Source organism: Sinohyriopsis cumingii, chromosome 11, assembly GCF_028554795.1.
Source record: "Sinohyriopsis cumingii isolate HCF-2022 chromosome 11, ASM2855479v2, whole genome shotgun sequence".
Taxonomy (NCBI): Eukaryota; Metazoa; Mollusca; class Bivalvia; order Unionida; family Unionidae; genus Sinohyriopsis; species Sinohyriopsis cumingii.
The window spans coordinates 9,733,742-9,747,500 of record NC_142971.1 but is presented as its reverse complement, the minus strand read 5'-3'; positions in this window follow the sequence as shown (position 1 = coordinate 9,747,500).

The window sequence follows — 13,759 nt, the reverse complement described above, 5'->3', positions numbered from 1 at the left end:
AGGAATACTCGTCGGATAAAAGGCTCGAACACTCGACTTAACAGCTACAAGTCAACTCATCTGCCGATTCTACCGTGTTATTTCATTATCAGCGTTATAGATATTGCGTTGTGACAGTGATCATGATAATAGCAACGATAATCATTTGGCAATATATTCTACCGAACTAAAGTTCAAAAGCTACAGCACGGAATATTTACAGAAACGTAGAGCTCAATAGTATATAATAAAAGACAAATACTAAAAAGTGGAAAAATCGAATGTGTTATATTCATACAAAACCATACTTGTATATGGTAATAAAAATTGTTTTCTTTTGAGATTATTTAAGAATACGGGTTTTCGCTCTAAGTGGAAAGCCGCGTCTTTTTTCAAATCTACTAATATGGTTCGAATCTCCTAAGTTAGCCATCTCAATTAGAAGTTTCGAATTTCGTTATTCTTTATTTCTATTCAATACGCTTATTTTTGCTTACTTGTACTATATATAAGGATAGTGTAGCATAGTATATTTTTTAGCCAGCCAACTCGTATAGTGATACGAAAATACATTATATGAACCTTCTCCTGTAGGGATACGATGTCACTGAAATAAAATTTCATTTATTACTTGAACAAAAACTTATAATTTGACATTTTTTATATCTTCAGTGATTGCGGTTCACGCGTATCTTCGGTACCATCGATTGTACAACTCCTCTCTGGGATTAATGGAACTTTCTAGTCTATACATTAGTAACTTGACTGGTTCAATATGTGTAAATTAGTAGCTAAACTGGTTCAAAGTGTGTAAAAAGAAAAGTAGTATTGGAAATCATTCAAGCTTCAAGTGTGATTGGCTTAATATGTGAATAACTTAGTTCGTGTCGCAAATATATCCTTTTGAATTTTGTCACGACTTTATGGTCTTAAACTTAGTAACAGAAAGAAGCTAAACCAAGTTTTATTGAACTTGACAAAGATTTTCAGTCTCTAAAATTTAAAACGAAAATTTAAAGGGGAACTTAAGGCGTTATACATTTAATCCAAATGAATCCTAAAAGTTCCATCACAAGAACGAAAGAATAGAGTGTTTCGAGTGAATTCTGTCTTCACTGTGCTGATGCACCAATGGCTTTGAATGTTATGAAGTACCAACAGTCTTGCGTACCATCATGGCACTCTCCAAGATGTCTTTGAACGAATCCACAATCATGCTAAAGTAATAATTTAGTCTAAAGCCAATGAGCATTGGTAATTTCAGTGAATAACTTTTATAAATAAACTATTAAATCCTTTCAAATTACAACTGAACACAACTAAAAGACTGAACTTTAAAGTTAAAGAATATAAATAGGAATAGCCATGTATATGTTCATCTTTCTGTCTAACTCTGTCTGTCTCTCTGTCTCTCTCTCTCTCTCTCTCTCTCTCTCTCTCTCTCTCTCTCTATATATATATATATATATATATATATATATATATATATATATATATATATATATATGGTTTTAAACGAAGTAATATAAAAGAGAGAAACCAACAAATTATGTAACCTTCTACAAATAATTTATTTCTATCAAATAAGAAGTGAATGTTTTGTCACAAGTCCAAATGTATAGAGAATTCCGAATGAATTCCAGTGGTGTTTCGAACGAATTCCATCCTGAATGTTCCGATGTATCAATAGCCTGTAAATTGACGATGTATTAGAAGTCTTGATGTGTCACAATGATATAATGCAAAATATCCTTCAATGAATTCTTAAGCATACCAAAATAGTCAGAAACCACTTTTAAGCACATTGTAATCCCAGTGAATTATTTCAATAAATAAATCCACTCCACTAAGATTGATCTTAAGATATGAATCTAGTAATTCTGAGGTAAACAACATTGATATAAAAAAGCTAAGACCCAATAACGGAACCCGGATGAGGGGCATTTACCCATCAAATTCGTAAACGACTGTCTTCTAGAACATTGTTAACTTCTATTACAAAAATCTAGACCTTGAACTTAACATCTGTAAACATATTTACTTCCAGTTAATATGGATCTTAAAAGTATAATCTAGAATCATACACAAGAATTGGCCATGTAATATGTTGTTTATACACACAATCAATTAAATCCAACTTCTATCCTCATTTTAGGCAACGGTCGAATATACGACTCTGTTACGATTTTATGTCGCAATTCATGTCCACGTGATATGTGTCGCAACATTTCAACTATCCAATCAGAAAGTTGCTTCAACTTGTGCACAGGTTCATTTTCTATAAATCAAACCAAAATAATAAAAAACAATATATATAGGTCATTATATGAAAACAGAATCTACACACATGGACATGGACATTTAACTATGGAACGTGTTGTTTATAAATGATCAATACAATATCCAGTCATGGACCAAAAATTAAACACAAAATAGAAATAAATAACAATTTCATGGGAATGAACTTATTACATCGAGGATATTTGCTTGAAACGTGTGAATAACGGATATATTTCATCGAGTGGATGAAAATACTAGAGTATGTAGACCGTCCAGGTTTCGTATGCATTCAGCTGGGTCGGCAACACAACAGGCTTTTAGACCTTCATACAAATGCATCTGCGCGTTTCAGCGTAGTCTGCCATGGTTGCACATGCATTGGCAATTCTGGCATTGGTTTCATCATTACGGTAGACTGCACGTGGCAATAGCCCTAAGTAAGGAGTTCCTGGTGAGGTTGGTGCATCACCTGTATCTTATTGATACTGATTTTGAGATCGAAATTGTTGCAAGTAGAAGAACAATAATCCATACGTTGCTGCGCGTCAGACTCCGACCTGACATTTAGGGAAGAATCATCAGCAAATAAGTGATCACGGAAAGTTACTGTTTGTATCTTCGTCTTTGCCTGAAGTCAACTTAAACATAAGTCCGGTATCTGATGTTGTTCAGTTTCATATTCATGGAATACGTCTGTCAATATAGCAGATAACATCATGCTGAAGAGGGTTCTTGCCAACATGTGCCTTATTTAACACCACTGATGACTGAGAATGGTTCAAATGACTCGCTGTCATCCACTTCGCGAGCCAGCTTGACATCACTGAAGTGTCGAACCAAGAATTTTTTTTAACAACAAACATTGTTATGAACATGCGGAGGACTCCACGACTGATAATGTCCAGAGATTGGTCAGGTCGACATATGTGGACAGGTTGAGGCTCTGTTACTGATATTACTCATGATATTGACCAGCAACAAACGTCCTTTCCTGAAGCCAAGCTGACTTTCAGGCAGGCGCCCTTGATCTATGTGATGTTGGTTTTCGTATTGCGTGTTTCTATTTTCCTGGACAGTTCTCCAACAAGCACTCGTTTCACGTTCTCTTGTTTCGACTTGGAGACACTGGAATTTTGAGATAAATTTTTTGCTTTGTGGTCGTCTGATAAATCCAGACACTCGGTTTGGAGATCATGATCCTGTTGTCAGCCCAACATTCTGCGCTTTTCAATGCCTTCATCATTCGAACATTATGCCTGTCTCTTCTCCAGATGATCACAAAATCATCGCAGGTACATCTGGACGTCTTGTTAAGGTTTTGGTGATGGAAGACAGTGTTGGTGATTAGAAAGTCATATGCAGCGCATTTCTTCCATTATTGTAGCATATTTGCCGATGATGGTTAATCGTGTCTGGTATTATGTGCTAAGTATAGCATTGAATTCATCTGCGATAGTGAAGTTGTCTGCTTTTGTAATTCTGTAATAGGAAACTCCAGGTCATCTAAAAGTTTGTCCTCTATTAAATCTGAGTTGGTCTTTACGTGTCTTTTTCCAGACCATAATATTCTCATCTGCATTAATCTGTCATTCACGCAATTTGAAAGATTTGTGATCTTGCTGACTAGCAGTGGTTTGATCGCAAACCTAACACCAGCTTCACCTCACTATTCTTTATTACGTCCACTCCAGAAGAAGACTTATAATGCCCTGCTCTAATGAGTTGTCCTTCGTCTGCATGACTAGTTTCACTCAGCGCCGCTGTCTGAATGTTGAATCTGGCCAGTTATGTACCAAATAGAGCTGTTCTGCCTTCTGATCTATCTGATGATTTGTGCAAACACATTCTAGGTACCGATGGCGAGTGGCGTCACCTATGTCTTCTTGTTAGATATTCGACCACTAAGGTTGGATTCCCTTAAGCCACGGTATGCTGACAAGAATAAAGGTGAAATAGGCAATGTTTAGGACACCTTTGAACCTCTTCCTCGTGCTGAGGTGGCAACCAGTGTAATCCTAATCTGGACTGCCATGATCCATTGAAGATTCTATCCTGTGAAATGCGACCCATTGTGTCCCAATCCTCTGTTTTGCCGCTTGCCTAAAACCACAGGACTTGATGGTGTGAGAAGAGAATGATATCATGATTTGCGCGTTAATAGTTTGTTGTAAGTTAGCAAAATTATGGTAACTACGACAACATATGTTATGCATACATACAAATCAATTAACATATAGTGGTTATATATGCATAAATTGTTGATACTTTGCTTGCTGAATTCTATTGTTTGTTTGGGGTTTTTTATTGCTGAAAGAAATACGTTGAGGTTCTGTAAACTGCTGTATCTCTTGACAGCCATTCAATTATTTTTAATTTTGTATTTTGGAAAAATATTTAGGGTCGCCTTTTTACGCAATACAATTATACGATTTAAACTCTTTCAGGGAGAATCATCTTGGGGATTCGTTAAAGTTATTTTGTCTGCTTTGTCTATACTTTTCAAACTAATGATGAAAATATAAAAAATAGTAATCTCATTTCTGTATTTTTAATTTACTGATGGTTCAATTGATTCTGAAGTCATCGCATTATACTGTAAACAAACGTATTCCAGTTCATAGTGGACACTGGTCGTTTACTACCTGAGAGTCCAATAATATTCTACATGTTTTCCATAAACTTGTAATTGTGCAGTTTCCTGACTCGTATTTTGTGCATCACCTACACATTCTTTATCAACAGTCCTAATGCCTTTTTCAAAATAGCTTGGCCTAATAAGCAATGATAAATCATTGCATATTATAGCAAGATTGTAGACATCAACCTTGAAAAAATAAGCATCTTTTCCGTAGGATATAGTGATATTTTACAGAAGCGGAAATTGTTTACTAATGTGTTATTAGCATCTCGTAATTATAGGTTACTGCATTTGCATGGGAAAATATGAACGAGTTTTTTTGGATCTAAATACTTCAGGACATTGTGAGTGCAGTATATTCATCGGACAAAACGAGTTCATATTTTCCCATACAAATGCAGTAACCGTTTTATTATATGCTAAAAAAAAATTAATTCTACCCAATGCTTAAATATATTTACAAAATACACAAAAAAAAAAAAAATAACTGAATGTATGCTGTATTCCAAACTAAATATACAAGCGCAGATTCATCATTACACAATAACAACATTATTAAATCGAACATAACTCCGCCCAGATAAATTTGAACTTAGTCGCGTGCTCGACATAACTTTCGAAAGACAATTACGCGTCTAGTTAAAATTGAAATTTGGAGTCATACTGTGAATGAATCCGCGTTGCAACAACTTTTCCATTTGATCTGGAATGAATAGATTTTTGTATTTTTTTTAGATTCTACGAAATTTCGAGATTATGGACTGGATTTATATGACAATTCCACATGAAATACATCGGAATGAAGAAGCGAGAGAGAAACGTGTTGACATCTGCAAATGTGTTTCTGTTTCTGTCATTGAATGTTTGAAATCATAATGTGGGAAAAATATGAAGTCTTTCAATGGCAATTATCAAAAAGACTGGAATTTAATACTTATTTCATTTTGAGTGCAGTAAGGAGGATTTAATTGCACTTATATTCGAAATTATAGTACAATTTCGAAATGTGTATTCAAGATTGAGAACCTATAACATGGCTAATGTAATTCGGATTTGCAGAACTGGGAAAGCACATTTTGAAGAAATTCAGGACGTAAAACTGTAAGTATATTTTTGCCATTGTTATCACCAGCTAAAGAAGACAGCTTATGCCTTGTCACTTGTATGTTATTTGTAAGGACCCTTTCTTGCGTCTGTTGCATACCTAGCCTCAGACCGAAATATTGTATCAAAAAGTTAACGCGGAATGTGCCAAAGCAACTGGTATGTGATAGTCCACGAAACAATTGCATTACTTCATTCAGAAACAAATTTAAACAAACACAACGTAAAACGCCTACTACGCAAGTGTACATGATTTGTTTACAAATCAGAAGTGTTGGCGTCTGCGTCCATTGTTTGTTTGCAGTAGAAATAGTTCCTTTATGCACGTGAATGAATATGAAGGTGTGCAATATCGTAAAATACTGAACGATTCTGACAATGTAAAGTTAACGGAGAAAACAATGAGCATATAATAATCAAAGATGTTACTTGGTTCAACTAATATATTTGTAAAAAGCTTTCGAACAGCTATCTGTAGAGTTCATTTCAGTTTGATGTTGCTCACATTGTATGTGTGAGATGAAGGTAATCTTAACTTATCGCGGTACTGCCACCTGTTTGAGAAGAGTTATTTTTAACTTAGTTTGTTAGAGACATTACGTTGCCACAGACATCGTACACACAAAGTATGTCTACCGTCAGAAATATGAGAATACAAAAAAACGTCTTGGTTATTTAAATACTGGGTCAACAAACTTTGTTCTCTGTGTTATGTACATTTAATATGCATTGTTTATTGGCCATGATTATATGCTACGAATATTTAATTTTTGCATTGTTTATTGGATTTTGTCCATGATTATATGATATGAATATTTAATTTGTATTGTGTGTTTGAGCCTTGTCCATAACTGATGGCACGAGTTAAGCCTACCAACAATATATTTCATAGCTAATATTTGTCTATGATTGTAGGTTATATATTAAGATTATTTTCACTTGTAGGTAAAAAAATGTTTACGTGACCTTTTTGACGTTGGAAGTTTCTGGAATGAATTTGATGGGAGAATCTTTCTCTTTGTGGTGCTGTTGTTTTATCTTATTTTTTTAAAATAAAGTTGGTGATAATTAGTCATTCCTCTCTTAACATCAGTCTTTAAAGGAATCGAGTTTAGTTGTTTGTTTTCAGTATTAATTTGAGAGGAATTATTTATTTAAAATATTCATTGGAATGACAACATGTGCATTGAGTTTTTTTGGACAAGATCAATCTTTAGGGGTCATTGTGAATTTATTCAATGACATTTTGGATTATATCATTGTAATACATCAAAACCGTTGGCACATGAACACATTCGAAACTAATGACAAATCAGCACATTCAAGATTCGGATCACCACTGGAATTCATTCGAAATATTGTATACTTTTGGACATGTGATATTGTTTTTAGGACATTTGGGATTTAATTCACAATACTGTAAGTTATTTTTTAATTTTTACTTTAAATTGTAGGGAAATATATTATTTGTTGAATTTTAGAAAACACATAGGTAAACCCTCTCTTCTGTTGCTTAGTACCAGAGATGCGAATTTCTCTAAAGAAATTTCGGAAAACTTCACTTCTTTTAACATTTGTATTTATCACAGAATGGACGAATGGATGGTTGGACTGCTACTTGTGAAGAACATAGAGACAACACGCACAAAAAAGTTAAGATGATTTTATTAGATGATTATGGTGAATTAAAAATATTGCACAATAATAAGAACACATAATTGCAGTTAAACCGTCTTAATATTATTGACTGTTCTTAAAGTTCTAAAGAGCACTTTATGTTCACTGATACTTCTGCCCTGAATTTAGTATTCACTGCGTATTTATGCCCTCCAATGGCTTTTTCACGCATAGATACGACCTCCAATGACTCCTTCATTGTGTAGGTGCGCTCTCCAATGACTTCTTCTCTGTATACTGAATTATAAGATACTTCTTGTGACTGGGGTTCCTATGTCCCGACATTCTTAGGACGTCCCGGGTTTGTCAGCCCTTGTGGCAGGATTCTCTGGATAGCACAATCTTAGACCAGGAGTCTCAACCCGGCCTTAATTCTCCTGGTTTGGAAACGGTTTCAAGACCAAAATCGTTTTGAGTCATATTATAAGGTTAATGTGTACATCACACTGAATGTTACATGCAGTGCCTTCGTGATCTATTTTATACAGTGCTATTAAAATCTTATCTCTTACTACACTAAATAAAGCAAACCTTCCATGTTATGAATGCAAGACAACGAAAATAGGAAATTTTTGCGTTTCAGCTGATCTATATAAATATATTACAACATAATAGCATAGTATATTCAACGTACTAGCGTTGCATAATAGAATATCAATTACAATCAATATATTTGATAAACAGAATAGTCTGAAAGGTATAAACAATCAAATACGCATAATAAATACGTAAGTGGTGAAAAACAATATACTAGAAAGAGTTCTAATAAATAAAATAGAATCAACAAAAACAACTCATATTGTATATAAATAACAACGACAAAAAATCAGAAAAGAAAATAAGAAAAGCTTTACCTTCCAAATGTATAATTCCCAGCTGTACGCAGTTACAAGACTTTTCCCGATATTATTCAAAATGCTAAAATGCTTTTGTTCCTGTCCATAGTAATTGTACATGTGGCTGCCATATTTTTACCTTGCATCTGGTCACTTTATACAGACCTTTCCTCAAGTACGATAAAGTGCACGAGCATCTCACCTGGTGCGAACTATTACGCCACTAGTTCGGTCATATTGATTCCATGAGTTTGTATTCTACAGTCAACTTCAGATAATGCATTTTTACTACGATCGACTTCAGATTATAACTTTTCAGTTCTTTATTATATTGAAAACTTAAACTTATTTAGTGGATAAATAAAACAAGTGAAAAATTTTAAGTCAGTTTTAACAGAATTCGCTTTCGGGCCCCGAGTAGCCGAGTGGTGGAAAGCGCTCTCCGTTACGGGTCACTGCTATCTCAACTCTGTCTGCGTGGGTTCGAGTCTAGAATTCGGCCAACGTGGGTATGTGAGAAAGCTTGCCAGTAGCTTCTCGTGGGTCGTTGGTTCTTCCGGGGGGTTTCACGGGTTCTTCCTCCACCATTAATACTAGCCGCCATGCATACCCTTTCGTGTGCTGAAAAATGGCGTTAAACCCCACAACAACATAATCAGTCCAAAGTATTTACATTTTATATATTTGAGAAATCTAAGAATTAGAGGAGACAGACAAATGCAATTGCAGAAAGAGTAAACGGAGAAAAAAAAAGAAATTCAAAAGGCAAAGAAGAAAGAAAAAGGGGAAATAAGCAAAGACAAATACTAATGAAATGTGAAGAATTAAAACTGGCAAGTGGAACGCACTCCCACTTTACATGCAAGTCCGGTTTTTGGATATTCCCATAAATATTAGGTTAGTACCCCATTTTAAAGAAAGATAAGTAGATAAACGTTTCGACATTTTGAGAATATTGCTGAAAATATTAAACGGCCTGAGAGCATTGGACTTTGTTATCATAAAGTGTACTTATTGGCAAAATTCGTGAAGTCTATAGTTAACTGTTGGTACAACAAAGTGATTATTAGTATGTAGATAAGAAATTTATCTAGAAGGGTTATGAGCTGGTACTTGAGGCATATCAACAGAGGTTAAAGAACCGTAGCGAAGAAACTAGACAGACCTATGCCGAATTTGAAAGTGAAAAGTACAACTATTTGATAGGTGGTGCTCACCCAAGATGGTTGATCAAGATCAATTGTTAAATCATGCAATCTTCTACGGAAGGAAATAAAGATGATGAGTTAAAGAACCGTGTCCATAGTGACATGAAACCCTACTGTAATATGCACAAGAATGTACATATTTAAGCACACTCGTATGGTTTCGTAAGACCTCTTTCGGGAGAAGACGCAAAAGTGTCATCACTATTTTCAATATAGAAGCCGTATTCTGTTTGTATATGTATATATTGTGCAACTTTGATACATGACTGCATCTATTCTGTGTGTAAGTGTTGTTCATTATTGTAACTTGTAGCTATCATCTATAAGTAAGATATTCATTGCTAATTTTTGTCTATGGGTGTAGATTCTATTTTAAGGATATTAAGCTATAAGTAGGTGTATGTAAGTGAAATTCAACCTATATCTTGAACCTGTTGACACGTTTGGAGTAATTTTTCAATGGTTACTGGGTTCAGGTTGGATGATAAAAGAATTATTTCCTATCAGATGGGTTGGTCAGGTGGGTTCCTTTAAGAATTCACTTATTTCCTATCGGATGGGCTGGTCAGGTGGGTTCTCAACAGAACTATATCCTATCGAATGGGTTGGTCAGATGGTTTCTTAAAATAATTAAGTTATTTCCTATTGGATGCATTGGTCATGTGGGTTTTTAAACGAATTGTTTCCTATCAGATGGGTTATTCAGGTAGGTTCTTAAAACGAATTAAGATACTTGCTATCTGATGGGTTGGTCAGGTAGGTTCTTTGACGTCATGGGGTATTGTAAAATACCACGTAGCAACTATGAAAATAATTGTGTTTTAGGTCTATATGGGTGTATTCTGATACAGAATGAAGAATTGGTTAAATTATTGTTTCAAGCAATTGACATTATCCCTTTGGGGACATATTTCTAAACTTGTATAAATATTTAAGCATTGCAAATAATGCCTTTGTAAATTGAGCACCTGATGTTTTCTGGCAAGTGTGAAGCAGTATCATGTTGCAAAGATAATTCCCTAGATATATATGAATTTATTTAATCTTTTCGGCGTAGTATGCAGTGCTCAAATGGTTATGATTAGTCTTGTACACTCATCATACATTTCCCATTGCGTTAGACTGATCCATATTAACGTTTCCAAACTGAATGGCATGTCAATGCTACGTGTATCTTTTGATTTTTTTGTGAAGTTACCTTTTCACAATAATTGCTATATATGTTTCCATTTTCATTTTCTGATTTCATCTAATAGCCCGTGAACATAATTAAGCACCCTAAGAAAAACTCACTGAATAGTTTAAAATATATATTAGTAAGAAAATGACTTTTTTAAATAAATAAAAATCACCTTTATGACAAGACCAATTGTAAAGTGTCGATAGTAAAGATCGTAATTCATTAGATATTTAACACCAGATCTGAAAAGCTGTCATGATACAGACTAGGCATTTTCCTCTCTATTATTTTTTAAGAAAAGCTCCTGTAAGATTTTTAGGAATACATTAAGACAGATATATTTCTCTCAATATTTTAAAAAGAAAAGCTCCTGTAAGACTTTTAGGAATACATTAAGACAGATAAAACCATATTACAAACATCCGATCAGAGCAACGTTCGTTTACATAAATTAATGTGTATGTGTTTTGAATTTTTAACGTAGCTTTAACAATTTTTGGGTCATATCGCTACGATGTCTGCAGTGAGAAAGTTTATAGTGATGTATAGCACTGTGACATCATGCGGCAGACATGTAGCATGATGTCCCACCCAGTCACATTATCCTGACACCAGGCCGACCAGTCCTAACACTAACCTCTTAATGCTGAGCGCCTAGCGAGGTAGCTGTTAGTACCATTTTTGTAAGTCTTTGGTATGACTCAGCCTGGGTTCGAACCCACGACTTCCCGCTTGCAAGACGGACGCACTAACCACTAGGCCACCGGAGCGTTACATAAATTAATAACGGAAGTAATGGGTCTGTCCAGTTGTCAGGAAACGGCTGTCACAAGCTCATTTTCATATGCGTGCGCATCTTACGGATGACATTAAAGGGAAGCACAATGTTGTTTTATTGAATGTAGCTTGCTTAAGTTGCACCTTGTTTTGTTTAAACCTGTTGGAAAGACATGATACCCTATTTTTTTTTCAAACCTGCTGGACAGAGATTATACCCTATTTTTACGCGTGCATTAAGTCGGATCAAATTATGTTATGATGCTGTTCGTACAATCGTTTCCTACGAAATTCATTTCAGCACAATGCCTCGATGTTTCCACAGCAACATTTACCATACTCTGAGGATGGCTTACATGTAGGCGAGTACGAATTCTACTGACTTCGAGGTTAATGGTCAGGGTTACTGTGAATGAAAGAAGAAAAGATTTCCGCACAAGTACTTGAGTACTCCAATGCTCTACTATTATTCTGTGGATGGATAGCACTGGGGATAAAGGAAAAATCCTGTTGATTTCGGAGTGAAAAGATACTTTGTCACAGTTACATTGACTTAGAGATTACAAACGTCTTAGCATAATAACATTAGTTCAACATGGATCAAAATAATCTGGACAGCTTGCAGTATGGATGCGGAATAAGCTTTCTAGGTTGGGGTTACATGGTCAATGGTCTATGTCTACTGGTTACATAAGACAATTTGTTTCGGAACAATATCATTAGATTGCTATTAGCGACTGAAATACACTTTAAATATGGCTTCCACTTAGGGTAAGGAAGGACCCCAGTGTTGATGTAAAATGGTCAATGATCAATGTTGCAGTGACTGAAAGAAGTAAAGTAGTTTTTGTACATAAATTCAGTTATCAACCATATACCTTCAACTATCATTCTGACCGACTCATACGTTTGGTAAGAAATAAAGCCAACTGATATTGAGATCAAAAGGTCACTGACATTAGGATGAAAATGGGTTTTGCAACCATATGGTACTACCGTTTAGATGGAAAACTATTAAAGATTTGGAGGATGTCTAATGGGATGTTCAATGTACTCTTGTTTGTCTCTTATTTCGCAACTGTAACATCCCACGTACCAATTTGAAACTCTTTAAAAACAAAGACAGGTTTTTAACATAAATCATTCTTTGTGTTACATTCAGAGGAACGGTATTATTGCAGTGTTTTGTGAACCATGATATTTTCAATATCCCAAACTTTGAGCTTCATTTTGCACATCTAAGAGCACAAGCATCCTTCAATGATCTAATATTTCATGAAAAGGACAATGTTAGCAAGAGTTCTTAGCAAAATATCATATAACTATTCTGAGATCAGATCTCCATAGTGAAAATGCTATTCTGTAGCTATTCCAATCTTAAAGAAATATAAATCACAGATTGTCCCCTTTCTTTTACTTCACTGACATATACGGATGCATAACAATTTATAATAAATCGTTTTCTTATGTGCAGAATAATTAACACATGTACCAAGGTAATCTTGAAAGCACCCATCGAATCTGCCAAAATAAGAGCAAGGGTTTCATTGACCATAGTTGGTTGAGGTGGTAGTAAAAACGGCGAATGTGGGAGCGAGGAGAAGATTAACGAATGATGATCATAAGTTTGGTGGTTGTGTGAACAAGGCAGTTTTCAACGACAGCAAGATTTCCACGAACATTACAAGACACATTTTTGATAATGTTTGATACTGACACGAAACGTAAGTATTTCCTATAGATACATCCAAACATAGCAATAAATTAAACTGTAAGTACAGTTCAGGACTTCTGGTGTTGGCTTGAAGATCCATCAGAAACAAACCGACAATTATCAGAATTTCTCAATATACTTGGAGTTTATTTTGATGCCCACAGTAAACGAATGCGCTTCATAATACCATACGTGCACAAAAAGCTATATACTCCCCGAAACTGCACTATACCTCCATGAAATAATTTATCTTTGTAATACATTATATAAAAATGACTTTGAGCCCCAGTTTATGTGTGTGCTGAAATGTTTTTAAGAGTGTGAGGTTCATATTTCAACAACAATATGCAAGCAACACTGTTTCCG